We start from the raw sequence: 25,883 nt of genomic DNA on the forward strand, positions 1-25,883 counted from the left end.
TATCAAGATACACTACTGATGTCTCGGGGAAGTGGTTTTTTTTAGGCAAAACTCTCAACTGTTTGATTAACATTCAAAACAGCATTAGTCTCACAAAACCAATATATTCAGCATTATATATTCAACAGGAGTCTACACAGCTCTACTAGGACAAATTTTAATAGTAGGTCATTTTTGGACAAAACCACAAAACAATATCATGTGTTTTACCTAATGAATATTTCATGCTAAATGCATAAACAGTATCAGAAGTAAGGACCAGAAATTAATATCTTCTTTTCAATGAGTGCCCTAACCAAGGGGTCACCAGATCTTGTTCTTGCAAGCACTTCTCTATCCCATAAATCCTGAACTATTTCCAACACAGTGTCAGAATTTCAGCAGGAACATATAGGTCAGGGTATTACCCCAGGCTGCTGGAAATATGGATCTGTCACTGAGAGGAAATTGAACATGGGTAAGTGCTATAAAAAGGGATGGGAGGAAGCACTGTCAGGTTCTCTTTCTTCTCATATGATTTAAAAGAAATAATAATTCATATGTGCAGCTCTGAGTGGTTTTGTCCTTCTGTCTGTCTTGAAATGAGTAGTCAGGACTGCAACACTGAAGCAAATTTCTTAAACCCCAAAGGGTGCTGAAAATAATGCCCGGCACCAAACTCAGGGTTCGAGCTTACAGCTGTGAGATCTTTCACTACTAGGATTGGTTGCAATTCTCATTTTCCTGTCTTTTTGTTTTATCCCACTCAAAGCCTTTTGAGACTAATCTAAATCTCTTCACTGATTGCAGTGAACCTTTGATCTTTGTTCTGTAGGTTGTACCTATAAACATGACACTTAAGGATCTTGGTTAAGTATATAATTATTGCTGTCCCCAAATCACAACGGATTATGTGATGTTGTCTCCGGAGCACAGTATCTATTCATTTTAAGACTGTGACTTCCATTAAAAGTTCTGCCTGTGTTATAACCACACTAATATTTATTCACAACAAGAGTAATATGTTGATTGACTGACTTGGTTGCTCTTATCAAGCCCAGGTTCTATGGGGGATGTTATAACCATTAATTCCTGCCTCAGGATCCTCATAATCTGACATTATTTTCCTATTTATTTCCCTGTTTCTGTGTTCCAAGTCTCCATCTGAAAAGTGCACTGTCCTGAAAGCTGGATTGTGGTACTCCACCTGTAACTCTTAAGAAAAATTCTTAGAATTGAATCGATAAAAAAAAATGACTTTCACTTCCCTGGTTTCAAAACAGCAGCTTTAGCTGTATCAATTTGAAATAGAAATGAGAGGCCAGAGCATACTTTCCCCCCTCTTTCTCTCTCCTTCCACTCTGTTCTATAGTAAAGGATTTCCCATGTAGAGATTTTCACTTGGGAAAGAAAATGTTTTATAATTTTGAATACAGGGGTTTAGTCTATGGAAAGTGTATGTACATCATACTTTGGTGTATATTAAATCCTTTCTCTTCATTTTCTTTGTGCTGGAAATCTTCTAACCTAATGTTGAAGAAAAGATTGGCAGTCTGCAAAGTATTTCACTGAATTTCACTGAATTTTTAGAGTTGGAAGGGACCATAAAGATCATCTAGTCCAACTCCCCTGCCGAAGCAGGATTGCCCAGAGCATGTCAGAGCATGTTACTCAGGACTGCATCCAAGCGGGTCTTGAAAATCTCCAGAGATGGGGACTCCACAACCTCCCTGGGCAGCCTGTTCCAGGGCTCTGTCACCCTCACCGTAAAGAAGTTTCTTCTCATATTTGAGTGGAACCTCCTATGTTCCAGCTTGTGCCCGTTGCCCCTCATCCTCGTATGAGGGCTTTATGCCAAGATTTCTTGCACTCCTTCAGTCTTCAGGTATTTTAGTTACTCTTCTAGTTTAGTACCTGCTGCTTTGCCTTATGCAAATTCTCTGCCTGAAGCCCACCTTTTTTTTCCACTTGTATCACTGTTTCTATTCTGTTCTATTTTCTTTTGCTATCTCCCTTTTTTTTTACAGTTTAAAAAAAATCTGTCTGCAAGATACTTTCACCTATTCTTCCATGCCAAGAGACTAAACACAACACCTACTAATAGAGACTTGATGTCTTCACTTCTGTATTACAGTTTTGATTACTTCTTTTTCCTGCCATATTGCAGGAAAGAAAAATTGGTCTACTTGTTCTAAGGACTTTAATCTTTACTATCTAGCCCTGGAGTGGTGCTCATCTCTCAGAACAGTTTGCAGCATTTTCTCATTAAACTGTTGTTGTACTGTGCTGTCAGTACTACTCCTCAACAGTCCCTGACAATTCTTTCTGTAGGGAAAATGGGATAAGATTTGCTTATTTTCTGGAAAATATTATGCACCTCTGAATGTTGGTACCCATTTTTAGACATGGGCTCAAGATAAAGGTCAGGAAGAAAGCTTAGCTCTTGTTTTCAGCTTGCCACACTAAAGCTGTGGTAAAGCAAACAACAATTACCTGAGAAAACATCCCAGATACTCGGTATCTGAAAAAATCTGTAGTAGTCTGGGAAGTGGCTAATTGGAGACCCAAGGGATGTCCACAGCTCCCAAAATGCCTGACTACTGCCTGAAAAAGGGTAGTTATACTTGAATTTCACTTGTTTTGTCTATCTTAGTCTTGCAACAGTGCAACAGCCTAACAAATAATGCTTTTACATGTATAGTGTCCCTTCTGCACACAAAAAGCACACTATACCATTCAGTGGTTAATCACTATAATCTATGCAAAATTGTAAGTGCAGAACTGCAGGAGAAGAATACATCAGTCCTTGGTAGTAGCTTAGTACCACCCTGAAAAACCTTTGTCAGGTATTTAATAATCAATCCTGTACAAATTATAAGGTACAACATTTCCTTGACAGATTTTATCTTATCTTTCTCCATGTTAATAGTAGTGAGTACATTAATATTAATATAGAACTGGACTGTTTCTGCAGCAAGTGATATTAGAGATGCTAATTGTGGCTATTTGTCTAGAGGTTATGGTAGGTAATCAGAAAAATGCTGATGAAGCATCTTCTGATATTACTCAAACTTTTGTTCAGTAGATTTTATTACTCCCATTCACAGAAGCTTCCAAATAAATTATGTTCATGGTTTTAAGAGTGTAATGATGCTGGATGTTAATTGATGCTTATTGTAGGAACTTGTTAAATATCTTCTTGATAAAGTGACCAAAGAGAGGGAGTGAATACTGTTTTGTGAAGTTTTGATCAAACAAATCATTGATTCTTCTTACAGCAATTCTTATGAACTACAAATTAACAGTGTGAAAAGTTCAGCAAATATATCTTTGGGAATAATAAAGACATTATTCTACATTGCCATTAATGATTTGATGAAAAAAATGTATCTTCTTAACAGTCATATTTGGGCACAGTAGTTCAAAAGAACAGAAGCTGGGGAAAGGGAAAGACATCATAGGCACCAGTCAACATTTTTAATACGACATTTTATGTTGTCTTTTAAAGTAAAAAGCTGAAGTAAATTTTGTCATCATCTCATTATTTGGAAAAATCCTGAGGTATTCAGAAGAGCAGCTCTAATGTCATTTTCTCTGCATCTCCCAAGCATTTGGGATGAAAACTTGCATTAGTATCTCTTCCATTCAGCATATATTATAATTCTTTTCTGGTTTTGGATTATTTTTTTTCCCAAAGGAGTACCTCTGCTATTTACAGTGATTAGGTATCCCATTAAGATCATGATTTCCAAAGAATGCCCTTTTCTTCTTTTTTTTTTTTAAGATATGAAAGTGTCATCGGAAAAGCAAGATTTCAGAGATATTAATTTCAGTGGATTAATTGCCTGAGTGTCTGGATAATTTGAAAACAGGCCATTTCTCACTATCATCCCAAAGAGAATCTATATCATCATATACACAATAAAATTTTTTTCAATTTCTTTTTCTGGATAGAAATTAATAATTGCTCAAATTCCATACTGTTTGCTGGCCAAGAGAACAAGCAATGGAAAATACAAGAATAACCTGTAGTAAAGAGATAGCTTTGTTATATATATATATATATGTATTTATATATCGCTTCTTTTCTTTTTTTTTATTTTATTTATTTTTCCTTCAGATACCAGGAATGAGAGAGAATTAAAAGCAAAGACATGGTGCCTTGGAGACAGACTCTCTCCTGTTGTCTCACCTTAACCACAGCACATCTGACACGATTTGGGAGCCATTCAGGCATTCTGACTCAGAGGGTGGCAAAGATGTGAATTTCCTTTTTCTTCAAGCTCATACAAGGATCAAACTCCATCTTCTGTGACGTATTTATTCTTTGTAGGAAGGAAGGCTCTCTGATTGACAGTCAAAAGAATGCGGAGTAAGATGGATGTAACTGGAATTCTTTTTATAATATTTTGGATCCAATATCAAAAGCGATAAAGAGAGAAAACCCTCCTCTTTCTACATCTTTCAAGGAAAAACTTGAGTGACAGGATTTAGAAAACCTTGCCTGGTCACTATAAATTAGAAAGTTGTTATTCATGAAGAATAAGCAAAGCATGCTCCCGAATTATGTTTTGCTGTTGGCTGATTCCTGGCTGCCTAGAATTAAAACAACTGTAAGCTGAAAATAAAGATGTACCTTCTTGGTGGCAAAAAGGTATATTTACATCTGTGTGGCCAGTCCTTGCTTTCTGAGGTGAACTCAGGGCTCCAGTTACTGCAAGCCTTGATGTGCTAATAGTAAACTGATGATAGGAATATGAGACTCCTGCTGCAGTCTCAGGGAAATATCAGGTATGCTAAAAATTGGAAGGCTCCTTTTTGTTCTATTTTGAATCAGTATATAATCAAAAGGTGAAACTTTTATGAAGAATTCAGCATTAAATCAAATCTCCTTCCAGTGAAGGTCGTGTTTAAGTTCTATGACTTTCACTGGAGCAGATTTAAGCCACTAAGTACTTTGGAAAATTCCCTTACAAATCTGTTAAACACATTATTGTGTTGACCCATGTTATACTCTAAAAACATAGTATTAGCAGTTCCCCTCTAAATTTTTCTGTAACTGTTGAGGCAATTAAGGCATTTTGAGGATCTACCCAGGTGTTGCAATCTTAGTGCAATTTAACATACATTTTCTACTGAAAAGCTTTCTACAGCCATTTCTCACTGTTATTTCCTGCCAAGGTACAACTAATTTTTTATTTTTTTTTTTCTGATTTGTTGACTGTCAAAATAAATAGATGGACAGAACAATTGTGGGTAAAACGTTATACTGTCATGCTTATAAATATTGCAGAAAGCCTCTGTATCGTTTCCAACAGAGAATCACACCACACAAAGTTGGAAAGTAACAAGAAAAGTGCTGTGGAACAGCTCTAACAGCTGCTGCACCTCTCATGGCCTTGAGCTTAGCTAACTGTGTTCAGAGCTGGGCATTTTTCTGGGTGGCTTTGACCTGTGATCTTAACATGATGGGCTAATATTAAATATCTGTGTTTCTGTAAGATTTTCTTACAGAAAATCAGATTTATACCTGGAGTCCCTTCAATGTTCTCCTTCGCAGGTGTTCCAGTTACTCATCTGCGCTGAGGATCTTTCCTTGCAGTCTGGTCTCTCTTGCCTGTCAGCTCAGATACACATATGTGCCTCTCTTAAGAGCAAGTGTAGTGATTGTGCTAAGACACATGTTTTCCAGCAAGAGTTGAGAACCCCCACCCTTCCCTTCTAGTTAACTGAGGCATGATCTTTCTCTATGTGAGTTATCATTACTGACTCTGGGATCAGAGCTTAAAAGTACAGGAGATAAAGGAAGGTGCATCATGTGAAGAGGCCTTGCCTTTGCCCTTGCCTTTCCCTGTCCCTCTCCTTCCTCCCATCTGATTTCTGGTTTTGCACAGGCTGTGCTAATGGCACACAGAGACACGCGCTCACACACATATCTCTTCTCTCAGGATGTTAAAGAAGACAGCGTTGGAAGTGCAGAGCATTGTAGGTGGAACATGTGGAATATTGTCTGTAGGCTGGAAATTATGGGAGTAAGCCCAAAGTTTATACTTTCTACAGTGTTGGATTCCAATACTTGCAAAGTAGTTTGAATTGTTTTGGGAACTAAAGGAATGCAAATAAATACACCGTCTACATTCTGTAAAGTGTCAGATAATTATATACCTCATATCACATACTGTTTTAAGATCTGCAGCCTAGCAATGCAATACTGTAATTATAAACATACGGTTTTTAATACAGGAAGAAAATGAGATGTTCATGGTGTGAATTGTAGTCCCTATGACAGTTTTAACTCCTGAGCAAAGACTGCAAAATATTTACCTTCTGGTTGAATAAATGAACAATTCAGGGTAGTTCATGACATTATGCTTTTCTACATCAGATATTTTTAAAAAATCTCAGTAGCCAGATACTGTGTAAACACAATTCAAAATTATTAAATTGGTTAAAAAATGTTGTTAATTTCAAGCCAACATTTACCAGATCTGAAAGATTATGAATATGTACAACAAACAGAAACCACAAGAAAAATTTGTGTTTTGTACAAGAACTCATTCAAATCCTTCTATTCTCCTTCAGCTGCATTTTCTAATGTGGATTGACTAACTTGAATTACTGATATAATTATGAATATCTTATCATGTATAATTATCTGCACAAAGAGCCCATATAGTACAGTAACTCTGTCAAAGGGGTTCCAGCTTGTCTTTAATGTGGCAATAATGTTTAGTACTTTACTTTTATGAAGCACTTTCCAAACACTAACTAATTAATCCTTATAGCACCCTTGTGAAGTGGATGAGTGAGTCTTGAGATTAATTGTAGTTGTGGGTTTTGTCACACCTACAGAGGCCAGCACAAGTCACACTTTTCCTGGAGCATGGTGGGAGGATGGGAAGCTTTTCAGGGTTGACCCTACAGAACAACCTTCATAGATCCAGTGAATTTAAAATGCCTGCTTTCAAGTATACTCCTTGATCAAACAATCAGTGTAGCCTCAATAACTGGTATTGCTTAAACAACCATTCCAGGCTCAAACGCAGGGAAATGAGCTGTTAAGTAAAAGATGAAAAATGAGACTTTTGTACAAGAGAAATGAGGGGAATACAGGGTAAAAAGAAATTCTTATAAAAACCTTGGCTAGTGGAAGGTGTCGTTACAGTCATCTTGAAAAAATGATTGAAATACAGATCGTTGCCACAGATAGATCATTTTTTACATCAGGATGCAAGTAGGAAAAGCCAATACAAGTTTGGTTCCTTGGTTTAGACAAGTGTTAAAAAGAGTAGAGGGTCTTTTAATGGTGTGTGACAGAATGACAGGAACAACAAAGACACCTCCTGAGATCCTAAGTAGGCTGCTAGGGCTCAGGTACAGTAATTCCAGGTACAACTCACGTGGCTGTTCATCTAGGTAAAGGCTGCTCTCCCAGTCAGCTTCTACCCTCCAAGTGGTTGGTAAGGCATAGGAGTCTATTTTGGGAGTCACTTGGGAATAGTTCATGAACTGCCATTTAGGGCTTTGGGTTTTGGATATACATTTTTTCCTGCAAATCAGGCTTGAGTTAGGCAGGTCGGGAAGATAGGTTGCAAGCATCTCACACCAGTGAGGCAAGCACCTCAGCCATATGAAAAAGAAAAACATATCTTAAAACTGTCCAAAAACCTAAACAATACAATTTCCCCTCATTTCAGTCCGATGAGCAGTATTATAGAGAAAAGAGGAACGGAGAGTTCCTGCAGAGAAGTGGGAACCAAGTAAAGAAACAACTGAAGACTGACAGAAACCCTAAGTCAAGTGAAAATAATTAGGGAAAGATGACATCTGGCTGAATTATTGTTGGTAGTTCCTCAGGGAGTTATGCCAGTGAACCTGTAGTCTAATTAAACCGTACACTCTGCACCTTCCTGTGTATTCGGGACTGTGCATCTCCAACCAAACTGCTGTGAGGAGCAACCCCATAAAAAACTCTAAGGATGTTTTTAGTAAATATAATTCTTTTAACCTATAGGCTCTGATTTGAATCTCATCTACAGCAGACCCAGCTCAGAAGGCAATGACAATCATTTACTGTCCTTAGAGGAGAGTCTTGGAAGAACTTCAGGCCAGAGGAGAAACAAGTCCATCCCATCCATAGAGTGGAACACATGTTGTAGGTTAAGAATGGACATTGCATACACACAGAAAGGTAAAGTAGAATCCAGAATTTTTTTAGTTTCCAGTGAAAAATCCATTTAATGAGCAAACTTCACACCTTCATTTGTTCTTTTCCTTTGGAGGTGTGTCTTATTTTCCCAGTGGAAAACACAGAAAAGAAAATTAGGAAATGGAACACAAGTCCTTACTCTATTATTTTGAAAAAATACATGTATGTTTTTGAATTTGCTCTGAGCATAGTACAAATAGAGAAAATTGACTATGCTGGACTGAAATGGTTGAATATGTCTTAAAATATACATATATGCCCTATGCATTGGAAAGGCTCACTTTTTTTTCAAAAAATGTAAGTCTTGTATAACTTCAGTACCTATATATGAAGTTTGTTCATTTTGGTGTCATTTGGTATCAGTCAAAAGAGAAAAGGATGTGGATGTCAAATTATGTAGAAGAAAAAAATTACTAAAACAAACACTTGGATCTTCTCCTTAACGTTGAAGACCAAACATTTTTTTAAAATGGAACTTAATTAAGAACATCTAACACTGGCTTTGATTTAGAAGAACAAATCTTGGCCTAGTTGATTTCAGAAGGGAATATAGACTGATTGACCCAAACTAGATTTAAAAATAAAGGTTGATAAAGAACAGTTTTCCATTGGTAGAAATGAAACAGTCAATATTTATAAGCATAAATATTTTCATATTTAAATAATAATTTTCATGTTTGTAATACTCTAATGTACTATTGGTATATTAAGCACACATATGAAATCCTTCTACAACTACAGACAAAAATAAATAATTGAAATAACGATGCAATACTCAACTAGGCTAGGTCTTTGTATGTTTTTAACAGGTCACCCCTTTAAATTATTCGTTCCACAACTACTTCATAGCTCCACTTGGGCATGTAAGCCAAGCCGTTCTATCGTACCAGAAGGAAGAATGTGAATATTCTTAAATGTAAAAGATAAGTGTATACCAGATCACATTGCACAATGAGATAGCTGAAGGCTAATAATCCAAAACATTATTTTTAAAGCTATTTGCATTGCACATTTATAAAACTGTTAATGTCTGTATTCTCTGTTTGGTATTCAAAATGAGCAGCTTTAGTTTAAAAAAATACCGCAGACAATTTTTCAGACAGTGGAATATAAATCCAGGTAAATTAATATTCCTTTTGGGAGATGACAGATAATAACTTGTGGTTCGAATTTTGTGAAATTTGGGTAATTTGGATTAGCTACAGACAGTTTGTTTCTGTGCACAGCAGGATCTCAAACTGTTTCCTTTCTAATTATTTTGTCTGCTTGTCTCATTCTAGTTTCCTAATCAGTTTGTGATAAAATGTTACCACGGAAGAGAGAAAAAAAAAATATTGTTTTCTACTACCTTTAGTCTCTACAAAGCTTTACTGAAACAGAAAAAAAGGAATCTCCTTTGTAACAAATGGTACGAACTTATACATACAACTTCAATTCCTAAATATTTTATAATAAAAATTGTTCATGGATATTCATAATTTTTATTTTGGAAAAAAATCATACAGGTTGAAAGTTTCCATTCTTTGTCTCTGCCACTAGTGAAGAAAATAACAGTTGAGGATTTTTGCTAACATAAAACCAGCTGAAGAGAGTATATTATGCTTTTGACATAGATTGGAAGTGGAAATGAAAATATTCTGCTTCTTTTCATCCATCATGACCCTTACAAGCCCATAGCTCACAGTGATGAGAAACAAATGACCTTAGTTTTGGGGAGTCAAAAGCTTGTTCTCCCTAGGGAGGACATGCACTCTCTGGCTTTCAGCATTTAAGCTGGGTGGTTTAACCTGCTCCCATCACTTCCAGGGTCTGGGGCAATCTGAGCAGCAGGGCAGGGAAGGGGCACTCTGCATCCCTGGCCCCTTGACGGCACAGGAGCACATGAGATGCTCCATTGCATGATACTCAATAAAACCTGTAGGTCTTCCATGTATATCTTAGAAGGCAAAATATATTAATAAGGAAAGTAATTGATTTTGAAAAGCTACAGTATTCTAGATCACTCCATAATACATGAGAAGGGATGAAACCTTTCTTTTATTTCAACAAATAATATCTGAAGACAGTGATATTTATAAAAAGCAAAAATATTTTTGAAGTGCAGATTTCAGTAACCAAGGAAAAAACACCTATATTTCGTGCTCTAGTGAGAAGTTGGAAAGGGAAGAAAAGGGGGAAGAAAATGCTCTAAGTACTCTGCACGTCTGTTATATTTTGGTAATGTTTTCTCCCATTTCAGAGTGTGTTCTTGAAGGTTTCACTTTGAAAGGACTGTAACACTTTAGAAAAAAAATTGGTTTTGACCATCTTTGAACAAAAAAAGGGATTCTGGCAAAAATGTAGTGAAAGAAAACATACTGCCCTGATGCAGCCTCCTTTCGCTTATCATGTTGAAACACTGTATGAAGATCTTGACTGATCTTCGACAGAATACAAAATATATTCATGTCAAAATATGAGGAAGATGAGCAAAATGTTCTGGGTGAAGAAGGATTTCCTAGCCTCAGGGAGAGAAATTTTACTGAGTCTTTTGATGGTGTTGATTTTTAGCTTCACTAGCAGAAGAGTTTCAAGAGAAAGGGAGGAGGAGACAGTGTCCTACAACACTGGTTTGCTTTTCATTAGAGGAGGATAAGGGCGTATTCTGATTACCAGGAGAAATAATTAAAAGAATTCCGTATACTCAGAGGTCACAGGATCAGACTTTGATATGAACCCAAAGGTATTCACTGTGCTAGCCATTAGACATGTCTTTGAAAATACACAAATACTATAGTTGGTGATTCATTAGTATGGATGACACTCACTATTCTCGTCATTATTTTCATTGTCTTATTTGAAGCATTGTGGATTTCATATGATTTCTTTTTAAAAGGGTGAAAAAAGAGCTAAGTATAGTCAATAGGAAACATAATGTTCCTTTTGAAGACCTTAGCAGCTTTCTAAAGCCTTACAAGGAATCAGAGAGAAGGGAAAAAGAACCCTGTAAAGGGTGGGTTTATTTTAATTTAATTTTCTTTTCCCTTGACCCTTTCACATATTAGATTTGAATGCTTTCACCAGGAAATAAATTTCATTTAATGAAGGCATGAGAACCCTTAATTATATTGGAAAAGCTTTTAATTATGTCATTTCCAGTAATGGTAGAACTTCTTTTTGTTTGAGACTAATCAAAGGTAAAAGAACCCACTCAAAATGCACTTTGCAATTAGATCAGAATAGTTTTGTGCTCTGGTAATTTCATGTCAAGCAAATAGCACTTGAAAAATTGATGGTCTTGCTTGATATGTTTTTAAGGTCTGAAAGTTTCCTTTATATCAGGTGGACGTTGATTACATCTACTTATTGATTTCTAATAACACCCAGTGTTTTCCTCTACAAACTCAGAAGGAAGGCAGAGCCACAAATATTAACCAGACTGAACTACCCAGATTGCCCAGTGCTTCCCCCAAAAGGCATCTGTAAAAAATATGTGTTCAGATAATTTACATCTTAATCTAGCCTTCATCAGATTTTCAGACACCCTGAGATGGAGGCTAATGCACGTGGTTATAGAAGGTGATAGGAGAGATTTACAAACATTTTCAGAAACAGAAAATGTAGATCCTATTAAGCAAACATGCAAAAAAAAAAGTTTCAGTTTCTCTTTACCGGAATTTATGTTTAGACATATTATCAATAGTCAGACTGCACAGAAAATTAGTATTAAATGCTCACCCTCTATAAAGCTGCTAGCAAAATGATTCCTAATTTCCTTGGAGGCAAGCATATATGGTAAATACCTTTCCTAGACAAATATAAGGAACATTCACACAAAAATTTGAGAGATTTTAGTTATAAAAGATTATTTGAGGAAATTTAATTTTCCCTAGAATATTCTCATTTTTTCTTAGAGGTATGCTTATACTGCCTTCATATGTGCCATTTGATCTTCATAAGGTTTAATGTATTTAATAGAGTAAATTAGTTCTGTTTCAATAATTCTTGTTCTTGTAGAATCATAGAATGGTTTGGGTTGGAAGAGAATTTAAAGATCATCGAGTTCCAACACCCCTTCTATGGCCAGGGACACCTCCCACTAGACCAGGTTGCTTAAAGCCCCATCCAGCCTGGCCTGGCCTTCTTAACTCAATAATAAGAGTATATGCAAATTAAATTAATCTGAGGTTCAAACATAGGACATATAATATCTCACAGGTTTCTTCAACCTGCCCTCCCTTTTTTTTTTACACAGACAAAATGTTATTTTCACAGTTTCTTTTGAGATAGGGATAGACATAATAAGTTCACAAAGTTTAAAACTCCTAAAAAAACGAGGGTTTGAAGCAGGGACTAGAGGATTCCTGAAGCATCCATAGTCTTGTCCAAATCCATTTTATATGGTGTTCCTCACAAGAACAGTTCATATTGGTTCTGTTCTCAGTTTTCAGTCCTTCAGTAATGATGTGGCTATCTTTAAATTCAACATTTTTTTCTGGAGCAACTGGATAAATTAGGTTAAAGTAATTTTTTTTTTCAATGAACGAAAATGTGATGTTAAGAGTTTGAGAGCTCATGTGTATTTCTAGATGTTGTCCCTTTCAATTTTCCATACTTGTGCTTTTGTGTTTTGATGTCAAAGTTGCATTTATGAACAAATACTTTATTGGTGTTTCAATTTCCCTTTCAATTAATTCACTATATCAAAAAAGATTAGCTTGTAGAAAAACAGATTGTGTACTAATTCTAAATGACTGTATCATAAACAGTCTTTGCACCCTGTTAAAAAAAATTTAGCCAGGACATTTTCTTTCTCTCTGTCACCCTGGAAGGATTTCTACCTTGCAGAAAAGGAATTGGCCACTAAGGGGTCCTAAATTAATCACAAAAAAATTGCTAATAGTTGGAATAGAAGACCTTTCAAGCTGTGACATTTGGAGATAAACTGCAGGATATGGACATCTACAGCCTGCAGGGTGCAACAATCACTTAGGGTACATGTCTTGTTGTTTTCATGTATCTGGGTTGAACAGAATCAAATCTCTCCTATGAAATGGAAACACTGTTGTTCCCATGAGGAAATGGGATTGAAATATTCTTTTTACTCAACTTCAATAATATTCTCTCAATGAGGTGTTAATTAGCTGTGTGTGTAATAAATCTCATCTTCCTGGAATACATACTTGGAATCATTGAATCATAATTTAGGTAAATTGTCTATAACCGATTTTTTACATGCTGTTTTTTTTTACCTGAGTTATAAGTGTAAGGAAAATGCCTCTGGTAATGTTTTTAACTTACAAAGTCTCAGATGTGAGGTCACAGCCTTAATTTAGATGTGCAGTCTAACAGACTTTTAGAAAAACAGAGAGAGACTTTTTCTTGAGATCTGTGGTTAGTTTTTAATAAAAGATGAAGGCCCTTTAAACTAAATTCTATACCAAAAAAGTTTAATTCATTTTTACATTATTTGTTTGACTGATTGATATAGCTTATCCATAATTAATTCAACATATTCGTGAAATAGGGGATGCTTCTTAAAGCTAGGGATGAATGGTGATCTTGCTCAATACTGGTGGAAACCAGGATGAAGTGGTAAGATAAAAAATGAGTAAAATGGTTCCAAAGTGTTCTTAAAATCTCATATTAACAGTACAGCTGGTAGAAAAGAAGGTGAAAACATCCTACAGGAAAAAAATTAATGTCTTGTAGGCTAGAATTATACAAATGGAGGATCACAATTAAAAGGTCATACATTCAATGACTGATATGAATTTCTGCTGTAAAATAGTGGTTAGCCAGCAGAAAATGTCAGAGGAACATTACAAGATGACTGGAACTGAATAGTCAGCGGGACTATGATCTATTGGTATAGAAAGACTGTGGCAAAGGCAGAAGTGTCAGGAGGACAGGGCAGACATAGCATTTTCTGTGGCATATCATACACGGGAAAGCTATCTTATAAAGAAGTGGAGAGAGTTTATTGAGAAGGCCATATGAAAAAGTGAGAAAGAAAGATGGAACTTATAAGGAACTGGTGCTAAAAAACCCTTAGAATGGTGCTCCATGGCATGGACAGACAAAACTAAAAATGCCCAGTTGGTTTAACATGGTAAAATAAAGGCTGAGTAAGCATATAAGCATGCTCTTTAATCAACGTATCAGAAAATAACGTTAGGAAGAGTAAATTAAAAGATAACGTTGGCAGAAGAATATGTGAATAAAACAGGACTGCGGGACACCATATCTGTAAGTTACAAGGTTTCCAACTATCGGGGCAGAGGGATTCTGAAATGATTTATTAATATGAAAGAGTGGGTCCCCAAAAGCATCCTGTTTTTAAAAACGGCAGCATAAAATATGCCTGCTGGGGTCTAGTCTCACAGGTCTGAAAAGAGAAATGCTCAGAACGAGACCTGCATTATGAAAGCTCAGTTGTGGGACAAAGTCAAGAAGCCCAGGGGTCTCACTGGCAGGCTCCCGTTGGCAGTATTAATGCTTGTCTCCTGTGAGCACAAAGATCCTTTTCAAGCTCTGTACCCGTGGCTGTGTGGTCTTACAGAAGAGGAATTTCAAGGCTTCAGGACAGCAAGCTGGGAAAGTAGACCTTAGGAAGAAAACAGAACATGATCTCCAGGTTTAACTGCATGTATCTCAGATGGTGGAAATTATGGCATGGCACACTCAATGGCGTGGGAAATCAGGATTTACTGATTATGAACTATTCCCCTCTGCCCTCCCACACCTAAGATCTGTGATCTTTTTCTGTCTTATTCACACAGAATATTCTAGTTTGCAGTGCAACTATTAAGTTACTCATAGGCAGCACTTAGGACACAGAATTATGAATTAGAAAATTCACATATCTCGCCAGGAATTGACAATTCTCACGGGATCAGAGATGAGCAATTTTATCCTGTTACCTATTCACTGTATGTGTCAAATCAAAGACAGCAGATGACCCAGCTAAAGATGGAAATTTTAAATACTGAATAAACATACTAATAAATTACCTGCCAGCCACCATTTAAAAATTATTGCACTTGGAAATACTGAAATTACCTAAGTTGTCAAGTAAGCTAAATTTATTTATAAATGATTCATCAAATCTTTGTCCATCATATCTATTATGGATATTAGATCATTTTTCTGGTTTGTACGTATTCATATATTCTACATACTTTTAGCTGATGGAATTCTATCATTTCAAAAAGATGGGTATTGCCAAAAATACACACTAGAGTAATATTAACCTAGAAAAAAAAGGACGTTCTAAGGCCAGCAGTAAATGCATTCCTAAAGGAACTGTTGGGCAGAAATCCTAGTGTTTCACACTCCTGTGGTAAACACTGTAATGAGGTCCCAGTTCAGGACAAATATTTATAGAACTGCCTTACCTCAGAACATGCTTGCTAATTCCTTCCTCAACAGCAGTCATAGCGTAGCTGTTCATGTATAATGGATGGCTTTGCAAATGTGAATGATAATTCCTATGTCTGTGTGTGAGAGACAATAGCTTTCAGAAGACTGTTACACAATAAAGGAAATCTGAAATTGTCATAAATAAAATAAAAATTAGTAATGTGTTAATAATTTTAGCGTTTATTTTGATTCCAGTTTTTATCAGAAAAAATATTGCACTTCTCTTTCCCAAGAAATATCTTGAGTAGAGAATACACTACGGTGCCTTTCTTTACTTACAAAGTTCTCTGTGCAAAATAGGATATTTCATAGTAAAAAAACCACCTGGTATTGCCAAAAGCTTTTTAACTATTCTGGCTTGTACCTGAGTGACTGCTTTTATTCCTTTGCTGTCAATGCATTTTTAATGTTTTTAAATTGCTTTATTCTTACTGACTTAGGCTGAAATTCTGCTGGCACCATCTGTGGAGGGTTGCCAAATAGTGGTTAATTTACCACTGCTGATTTCCCAGTGGAAGAGGCAGGTTTTCCCAATCTAACTTACTGCACGTACGAGCAAGAGGGCAGGAAAATTAGGAAACTGGGCAATTACAACAAAAAGAACTGAGTGAAGTAAGGAAATAGATATTTCTGATGTGAGGCACAACAATTTTCTGCAAAGACGGTAGAGACTACATTTCCATCTCCCCAGTCTATCCCTGTTCTGCTTCCAAAGGACAAGAGCAATAACAGTATGTCAGTAATGTCTCATATCTGTGACAATATCTGTTCATTAGCCATACACAGTCACAAAACAGAGGATCATAATTGATTTTAAATGTGTATAATATAATTTTAAAATATTGGAGATAATACTCCAGTCTCCCTCTGAGATTTGATGCCAGAAAATTATTTCTTAGAGCTTAGGGCTGGAAAGGGACAGACATCTAGTTAGATCTCATATTCCAAAAGATATTAAATTTCATCCAGATAGCCAATAAGAAGCCTAAATATTTTAGTTAGAGTACTAAAAAACTCTAAAAAGTAGAGTACTTATTAGATCCTGAGAAAATTTACAAAAATAAATCCTTCAATCACAAGTCCTGTTTTTCATCCTGACTTTCACTTACCTATCCGGCCTCAATAACAAATGAGTGTACTAAAGTTCTTGCTCAGGGAAGACAGTATTTTCCTGGCATTTATGCTTGATTAGATATGACTGGGGAAACTCCCAAATAAAAAAAACAGGTCTGTGCTTACCTATTGTTGCTGGAAGTGTAAATGTTTCTGACACAAACCCAGCTTCCAGAATTAGGGATCACAGTAGCAAGTGTAGGGAACAACTGTAAGCAAAGCAACTACAACCTTATTTCTTGATATTTTTCACATGACTCAATTTTGTCTTTTTCATGCAAATTCTGATGGCTAAGGGCAAGCCCATCCAAGTGTCATCAATAAATGGATGCAGAATGAAGCAACAGTTTCCTTTTGCTTTTTTTCTTCCCTTTTTATTCTTCTTAAGTCCTTTATGTGAAGCTCAATAATATTTTTCTTTACAGAGTACTCTGGAATGTCACTTCTAGCAAGTGTACTTGTGATTCCCACTTAAAAAGTGGATTTCTGATTGCACTTTAAAATAGATTGCTGTTTTAATGGCACCATTTATGTAAGAACAATTCAACAGCACACGTTAAGACATCTTTAAACTAAACTGAGCCATGCTTGGTTCAGAAATTCAGAACCCATTATAGCCCCTTTGTGTGTTAAAATCTGATGTTTGGTCATTGAATGGAATATTTTACACAGCCTGACTGAATTGATGGAATAATCTGTTATGAACTGTATATCATCTCACTTGTGACAGGGTTATTTTCCAGACCAGAAAAGCCTGGGTTGCAAATTATGGAATTCTTGATTCAGGAAACTTAAATGAAGAAGATTCAAATATGAATTTGCATGTTATCACTAATGAAGGAAAACTAGGTTTAATAAAATTCACTATCTGTTTTAATGATATAAAATATAGACCACTTCAAATAAAAAAACTTGCATTTTGTGAGAAAGGCTTTCACTGTTATAGGTGGAACTGAAAAAAAATAATGATCTTATAGCTGTCGGCTGTACCACATGGCAGATGGAGGCCAGATTATATTGATTTAAATTCTGGAATTCCTATATTTTAGTAATTGCATTTGCAAAACTAATTTATATGTATTTTTCATTCATTTATATTTATGTGTAAAATATTTTATTTTTCATACCTTTTAATTGTCTATAACAGCAGCCACTTTATATCTGCAATAATGATCACTGTGGGGACTGATAAACACCCAAAACTACTAAATCGGGCAAGTTACAGTAGCATTAATCAGATAAAACACATGTAGTTGAGATTTGAGATTTGGATGTTGCTTTTGTTTCTGCTAGTTCATATGTTTTGTGGGTATATGTTTAACTTGAGATGTCTTGATCTTTTGGAGACCGTATGTATTTAAACCATTTTCCAAAGCTTGCTTTCCTTTTTATGCCTGTGATAGTTTAGAGCAAGTAGTTAAACATTTATGTCTAATGTTAGCTATGGACAAAAAGTAGTTCTTACAACTAGTGGTAAATTGTAAGTCTGAGAACTTCATTAGAGGAAAAAATTCAGGACTGAAGAGTCTGTGGTTAGCAATTCATAAGGTTGTTGTCAGTCACGTGTGAGGTAATGTAAGAATAACAGTGGAGAGACACATTAGAAATGAAAGCAGAGTATTAGATGGTCAAGTTCATTCCTCCAGTGAAGAGAAAATCTTTCCGTGTCTGCTCAGTGTAACACTGTTCTTCAGCCAAAAACCTTTAAAGAAACTTTCTCACAATAAATAACTTCCACTTAAAAGCTTCCACTTCCAGCTTAAAAGCTCTCCGTGATGCTGGAGGTTTGGGTGAAGTAAATGCTCATCTGACAGTGTAGTGACAAAAGGCACGAGTCAGACCTCTCCCTTTAATATTTCAAAGGTATTCTCCTTTCTTTAGAAGCAGCTCCATTTGCTCTTTTTTTTTGTATCCATCTCACAGGTGACCTTAAGACTGTTTCCCTAAATATTGCAGCTTTCTATGGAAGGTTATTTAACTATTTTTTGGCTGCTTCTGTGTAGTACTCAAAAACAGCCATTGCCACATGTAGAATGAAATACTACTTGTTTCCTTTACAGGTTTTTTTTTTTTTGGTTGTTTGGTTGGTTTTTTTTTTTTTTTTTTTTTATTTAAATGAATTCAGAGTGGTAGTTGTTGAGTTTATTAGAGGTGGATTTAATTTATTCTATTTTTTTGATTGTAGCCTGCATCGATTCCTTCATGTAGATTCAATAACTATGGTTCTCAGGAAACTCTGTCCCAGTGTAGGGAAGAATAATAAAAATGCACATGGGAGCATTAGATTGTTGTCCATAAAGTGAGATTTGTCTGGTTCTGGACTGAAAATAAAAAGTGTGAGACTGGGTATCTATCTTTATCTTCAGATCTATCAAGCTCTCCAAGAATCAAATAATATCATATTTAGTTGAGAAATAATACGGACAGAGAGTTGATGATAACGAGTAAGGTCACAAACTCACAGTTGCCCTCCAGTAGAACATGACGCGCAACCAATATTTTACAAATAGAATGTGCCATATCTTTGACAAATTTTAAGGTTTGCTTCCTTGCCAAACATTGGTCTTCACATAGTGACCACTGTATTTGTGGAGTTATGATGTGACCATAACACAATCCTACAATTGATAAACCAGTCTAAGTATCAGGATACTAATCTATTAATTATGAACTTGGTAGGTTTTCCTTTATTCCTTTTTTATCTTCAGTTTTCATTTGCTAGCCATTTTATAGTAATAATACTAGGTACAAAGAATTCCTTTTAGGCTTAAAGCAAGTTTGGTATAGATCTAACAAATCAAAGTCATCCTAACTGTTATTCTGGATTATTATTAGTCATAAGATATTTCAAAATATGTGCCAATGTGAAATGCAGTTTCTCCTTGTTTTTTTTTTTTTTTCTACTTGAAGATCCGTAGTTCATGTTAAAAAAAAAAATTAAAAAAATAAACCTGGAAATGCTCAGGAGGGTTGAGAAATCTTAAGTTCAAAGTCTGTACTATGGCAGAGATGTAGAAATTTCCTTTTAAAAGGACTAAAAAGTTGTATATACTTGAGAAATAAACTTTCTGCATTCACTTATGGGATATGGAAATATGGGGTTGAGAATCTGGAGTCAAATGCATATATTAACTGCTCCTCACATGATTTTTTTTCATGCTTGAGCTCCTATTTTAATTTGGGGTTAGGGAAAGGTACCAAATTAATTAAGCAGCAGCATAATACATCTCTTATAGACAGAAGGTAGATTGAATACTTCCATAATGGTGATTTCTAGTATGGCAATTACTGCTAATAAACCTTGAACTAAGTAAACCTGATAAACACCATGGCAGAGTAATTTCTTCTCACTAGGAAGCTACTTACTCCTCCTGTGTAATGTGTGAGCATCACAGAGGTAAAAATGGGATCTGTAGATACTCTGAAATTTCTTTTCATAGCATAACTTTAATTTTTTCTTACAAGTTCTGGAATAAAAGTATCTGTGCCAGGATACCACTTCATATAGTAGCTGATGGGAAAAAGTGAGATCTGTATTTATAATTCACTCTGAGGTCCTTTCAAGATCCTTTGAAGTTTTAGAACTCAAATATTAGAGACCGTCCTCTGCAAAAGGATAAAACTTCAAAATCTACTGCCAGATCATTAACAGCAATAGACTAATTAAAGATACAAAGATTAAAAAAAACCCTTTTATTAGGCCATATTAACTTTTAGCATTGAAAAGCCGCCAACTGAAACAGTCTCTGATGAAAACTTTTCTCCTTCTCTGAAGCAATTCTGCTATATTTTAAAAATGAATCTGAAGGAGCACAGGATGAATAAGGTTAGTCATGTAAATGAACAGACTACTTTTCTTTGTAGTCAGGATATCATTAGGGCTTTTATAAAATTACCAGAACTTTTTTGCCCTTAGAATATGCTTAGGTAGCATGTTCTCCAGACTACAGCTGATTCTAGTTATCACATTCAGTGTCATGCTTTCCTACTAGTTTTCACCAAAGTAATTTTTACATTACATATTTAATTTACTTTGAAGCCTGACTGGGCTAATACAATATTTGGTATTAATGGTTAGAGGCTCCATCTCCCATTGATCTTATGAATTAGTAATTTCAAGTCTTCTGCTTGCACTTTAATTCACAGAGCAAGGCAAGAATGCTTTTTGAACCACAAATAACTATCACTGCTTGCATTTGTCACTGGATTGTATTCAGGGCTGATGTACCACTGCATAATATCTGTAAGAACAATGGTAAGTTTTTTCCCCTCATTACTCAGAAAATATGTACAGGTTCATTTCTGACAGGTTGTATTATACAAAACATACAGTGTCAAATCATCTGCCAGGCAATCTAACAACTGCCATAGCAGGACCGTGTGCCAGTTCTCAGGAATACCAATATTTACTGTCAGTTCAGGAATCAGATTTGGTGAGTATAGAATGAACAGCAACTTAAAGGCTTTCAGTTACTGTCTGTCCTTCAATGATTTTTTTCCACTCCATTTTTCTTCCAGAGACACTGACCCAGTAATAACACATGAAGATAATAGACATCATGGCAGGCAAAGCTGACAACTTACAGCTTTAAGGAGTTTTCATTTGGAAGTAAACTAAATAAAACATTTATTATATTTTAATTCCCCTACGAATATTGTAAGAAAGAGGACAAGTTCGCCCAAACAGCTGTGCCTGAACCAGCTCCCAGAAACTGTCAGGTCCAGTGCCCCATCTCCTCTGCAGGGAGTTCCCATGGCAACGCCTTTAGCAGAAGTAAAACGAAATACAGATAGGTATTTTTTTTTTTTTTTTTATTTTTTTTTCCCTCCACCTCATTTCTGTGCCAGTTCAGAAAAGCATTGCTTTCTAATCTTTGGGGCACTGAGAATTGCCATTGGGCTACCCAGCTCCATTTGCTCTGTTTGTTGCATTTGAAAAGCCTGTCCTAGTTCCCCCACGTCTCTTGGGTGTCTGATTTACGACATCAAATGAGAAAAAAAAAGGCAAGAGAGACTTTCAAGAGTGAAAGTTGTAGGGGGAAGATGGTAGCCCAGAGCTGTCTTCAGTTCACTTGAAAAACACAGCATGCTTAATTTTTTTTTTTTTTTTAATTTGTCTGCAATTTTCTGAGGACCCTGGCTATATTCATTAAAGATAAGACAGAGCACATGAAATGTAGCGGCTAGAAATGTGTCTGCAGAATATTGGCAGGCACTCAGATTTGTTGTCAGTTATGTGTGCTCTGATGAGATTGATGGTTGCTCTGCCCATAGTTGGCAATTGATAAAGGCGTATAACTTCAGCAATTATCTGTGAGAAAATAACCTAGACCTAGGTGAATTTATCAGAGAATTTTGCAAAAATATCATCAAACTGTCACTCGAGAACTAATTAGCTTTTTTTACAGCATGCAGCTCTACTGGAAAGAAAAGCTCAGTGACAGGCATATGACATATAACTATCATGCAGGCTGTAGTTTCAGTGAGAGCATAAATGCCAGGTGCTCTTGCACAAACAGGGATTAGATTGCTCATGATGGGCCCGATCCCAGCCGTGGCGAAGTCAGTAAGCATCCTTTCCAACCACACTGGGCTTTGAGTCAGGCCCAGGAAGAATGCATGCACAGCCCAGATGTGATGGCGAGGACCAGGAGAGCAGAGCTGGCTATGCCCACGCTGTGAGAGGAAACAAAAACTCTCCTCTTTCTCTTTTTCAGCCCTGTACTGGACTTAGGATTCCTGCTCTGCCCCTGGGCCTGGGTTTTCTTCTAAGTGGCATTTGAAGAAGTGAGAACAGATAGGCAAGACAGATGGAGCGATGCTTAAGACACAGTCTGTCCTCTTTAAGAGAGCTGGTGTGTGCTCTGCCTCCTGCAGTGCAGTCTGGGGCAGCACCAGGGACCACGCTTTGCTGAGGGAAGGTAAAATCGCCTCTGTGCTAAGACAAAGGATGCTTCAGGTTTATGTTTCGGACAAGTTAAAGACTTAGCTGGAAGCAGAGGTTATGCAATAAGTAGGCAATAACTCTTACATCAATGCATGACACTCGTAATTTCATCTTGAAGGGCAAAACAGAGCATTAGCAGTAAAGTACCATCCTACTCTGCAGTGCTTCTCAATGGCAATGTTTCAGGTAGCTCTTCTCATCATCCCACTGGATGCTCAGGTGTATCTCTCACATCCCATATGGCTCATGTGTAATATAGAGATGTCAGCAACCACCTTTTCTGACCTCAGCCTCAAACTGCAAACAAACATGAATCCAAGTACATATATTCAATTCTTACATGCTGACCTATAAACCAAACCATTTTAAGATGAAGGGGCCCTAAAAAGATAAGCGAACACTTTTGCTACACCCAGTAGAAATTACCATAATCTATATAATCAGGACGACAGTACCTACAAGAGAGACCATATTCAGTTTTTGTAGGAAAATTAATACTTTCAACTTAAAAGTATACTTGAACTGGGGCTGCAGAAATGATCTGAAAGCAATTATTTTGATGGTTTTATTGTTTTAAGAAGTCTTCATGAAACTTTGGTAAGTTTTGAGAATTGCTTTTATCCCCAAAAGAACTTCTATCTTCATTTATTAACTCAGTGGGTAGCATGCAGCTCCTCTATACCACTGTCCTCTGAAGACAGTGAGAAGCTGGTGCGGAAGCAAACCCACATCAAATACCAGATTCCAGAGCCCTGGGCAGAATCCTGGAACTTTGTGAACAGAATTTCTCTGCCAGTATTACAAGGAATGAGGAAATCTCTTCACTAAATTGAATGAAAGTTATCACTGATCTAAATTGGTTTCAGAAATTTTTAAGTAAGTAGGAAAGTTAGAGATTTTTCTTGCAGCAGAATCTTTTATAAAGCAAATCCAGTCCATAGCACAACTTAGCAATGTGTATTCCAGCTACATATTTATGACTGTTAATCATCTTCTTAAATTCAGAATGCCCCTTTTTTTAAGGGTTTGAAAAACAGCTCTATTGCACAGTACAAGTTTTGGCCTTAAAAAAAAGCATATGTGCCTGCCTGCCCAAATCCTGCTTTGAGCATCTTAAAAATCTCCCTTTGTTTCTTTCATTTCATTTAGTTGCTGCCCAAAGACATTTTCTCTGTGCCTTCAAAACAGCTGGTTTTGCATTATTCTGCAGCCTTTGTCTTTTAACCCAATTATCAAGCTGAAAATTGCTAAAATCTGTCTTGGCAAACAATTTGCCTTTTAATTATGAAGAAGTCTGCCACTTTACAAACAGTTTCACATGTGAAGGGTCTCCTCTGGTCCTCCACTGGCTCAATCTTTTGTCTGCTGCTGTTTCAGCTAAAGAGAGCGCTTGGAACAATGCAGCACGTGGAGGCTTTCCCCTTCCCTTGACAAATGCTGCAGATCAAAGAACTGCTGCGGTAAGAAGATTAAAAAAGAAGATGATGATGATGATGATAAAACAGATGCTAGCAGTCCAATAAAGATCTCATGTGCTGTAGACCACCAGTAATAATGATGTAAATCTGTATGATAGGAACATCTCACCATCCTATAAAATGTCAAACATTCTGTTTGTCTCATACTGCATATAAACAAATGATTTTTTTCCCCAGTATAGTTCACCAGAAGTTCTTCTATTATTCATGTATGAGAACTAACTGGAATGAATAAAATACTTTCATGCAGAAATAAAACTAACAAATCATGCAGTAAGGTTTAGGCGCAAGGGCTTAGGCACACTAACGAGTCACTCTGCCAGCTGATTCATAAGAAGTCTGTATACATACACTTAATTCACAGCATATACAATCTCAACACTCTTTCACAGATTCTCATAGAATATATTAATTGAATTTTTTTCAACCAAAGCTATTTGATAGACTTTTTTTTTTTTTTCTTTTTGGCAAAGTAACATCTTTTTCAGTTCAAGTTTACAAGAAAAAACAAAAGCTATTTGTTTGGGTTTGGTTTTTTTTCCTGAATTTCTTTAGATAACAACATTTTTAACAGCAATTTCTTTTCTTACTAGCATGAGTAACTACAACATTTCCAGAAGCACTATATTCCTACTACTATATCTATCAGCTCCTTCTGGGTGTAACATGCTGCTTATTTATTTTAATTTGTATGGTTTGAAAAATATCACTTTAAACTTTTTCTTTCTTTCAGTAAAGCAGATCCTTTATTCTCACTTTTGTTTAAGATGTCTCTGTATATGATAACTCTAATGTATTTAGTGGCCTCAAGTATTGAGGATTAATTTTTGATACCATGTCACAGAGAGTTCAAATGCTCTTTTGAATTCAAAGGTTTATGAATGGAGTTTACCTATGGCATTATTGAATAGAAATGTACCTTTAACATTTTAATTAACTTTGTTTTAAATTTAGCTTTATATTGTAAAATGAAAGTAATTTCATTGACACAAGATGGTGTACATAATTGTAGAACAGATAAACAGACATAAAAGGAGCATCTTACAGACAGATTAAGAAAAATGTTTGGTAATTGATTTTCTGCTGGGGGTGATTTTGTATTTATAAGAAACAACAGAAGTTTCACACTTTCTCTGTTATGATTTGTAATACATAATTTTCTTTTCCAAAAGAAAAATTAAATGAACATTAATCTTTATTCTTAGTTTTGATTCCTGGAGAAAAGATTGTGAGGTATTTTTTTCCTTCTTTTCTTCCCTGCACTTTATGGCTAGGGTATCTTCTACTTACGGATTTAAAATGCTCCAGGTTTTATTCAACTTTACTGGGACAACTAGATATATTAAGCAGTTGAATCTTGTGCATTGCTATTTTTGTTCTTCCTCTTTGAAATTATTAAAGGTTTTATCTTTATTACATACCTCTGGGCTTGCTCCAAGGCGTGTAGTCACCAATTGAAAGATTCTCTGTCACATATTTCTTTTTTCTTGCTGTAAATTGATGCTTCAGGCATGCAAAATCATGTGGTTGAAATAAGCTCAGCAGATTCTTGAATACCTTTAAAAACAAAATAAAACCTTAATAATTCATGCCTCGTTTCTAGATAGTTCTGTATATACTAAGTCAGAAATTTATTTAAGAGGGAGATTATTAAGAAACTGATAGATTAAAAGATGATAATAAGGCCAGTTTACTATTGTGCCTGATACCTTTATTCTACTCATGATTTTTAGCTACTGTAATCATCTTCCTGGCA

The sequence above is a fragment of the Numenius arquata genome, chromosome 10, assembly GCF_964106895.1.
Source record: "Numenius arquata chromosome 10, bNumArq3.hap1.1, whole genome shotgun sequence".
NCBI classification, from domain to species: Eukaryota; Metazoa; Chordata; class Aves; order Charadriiformes; family Scolopacidae; genus Numenius; species Numenius arquata.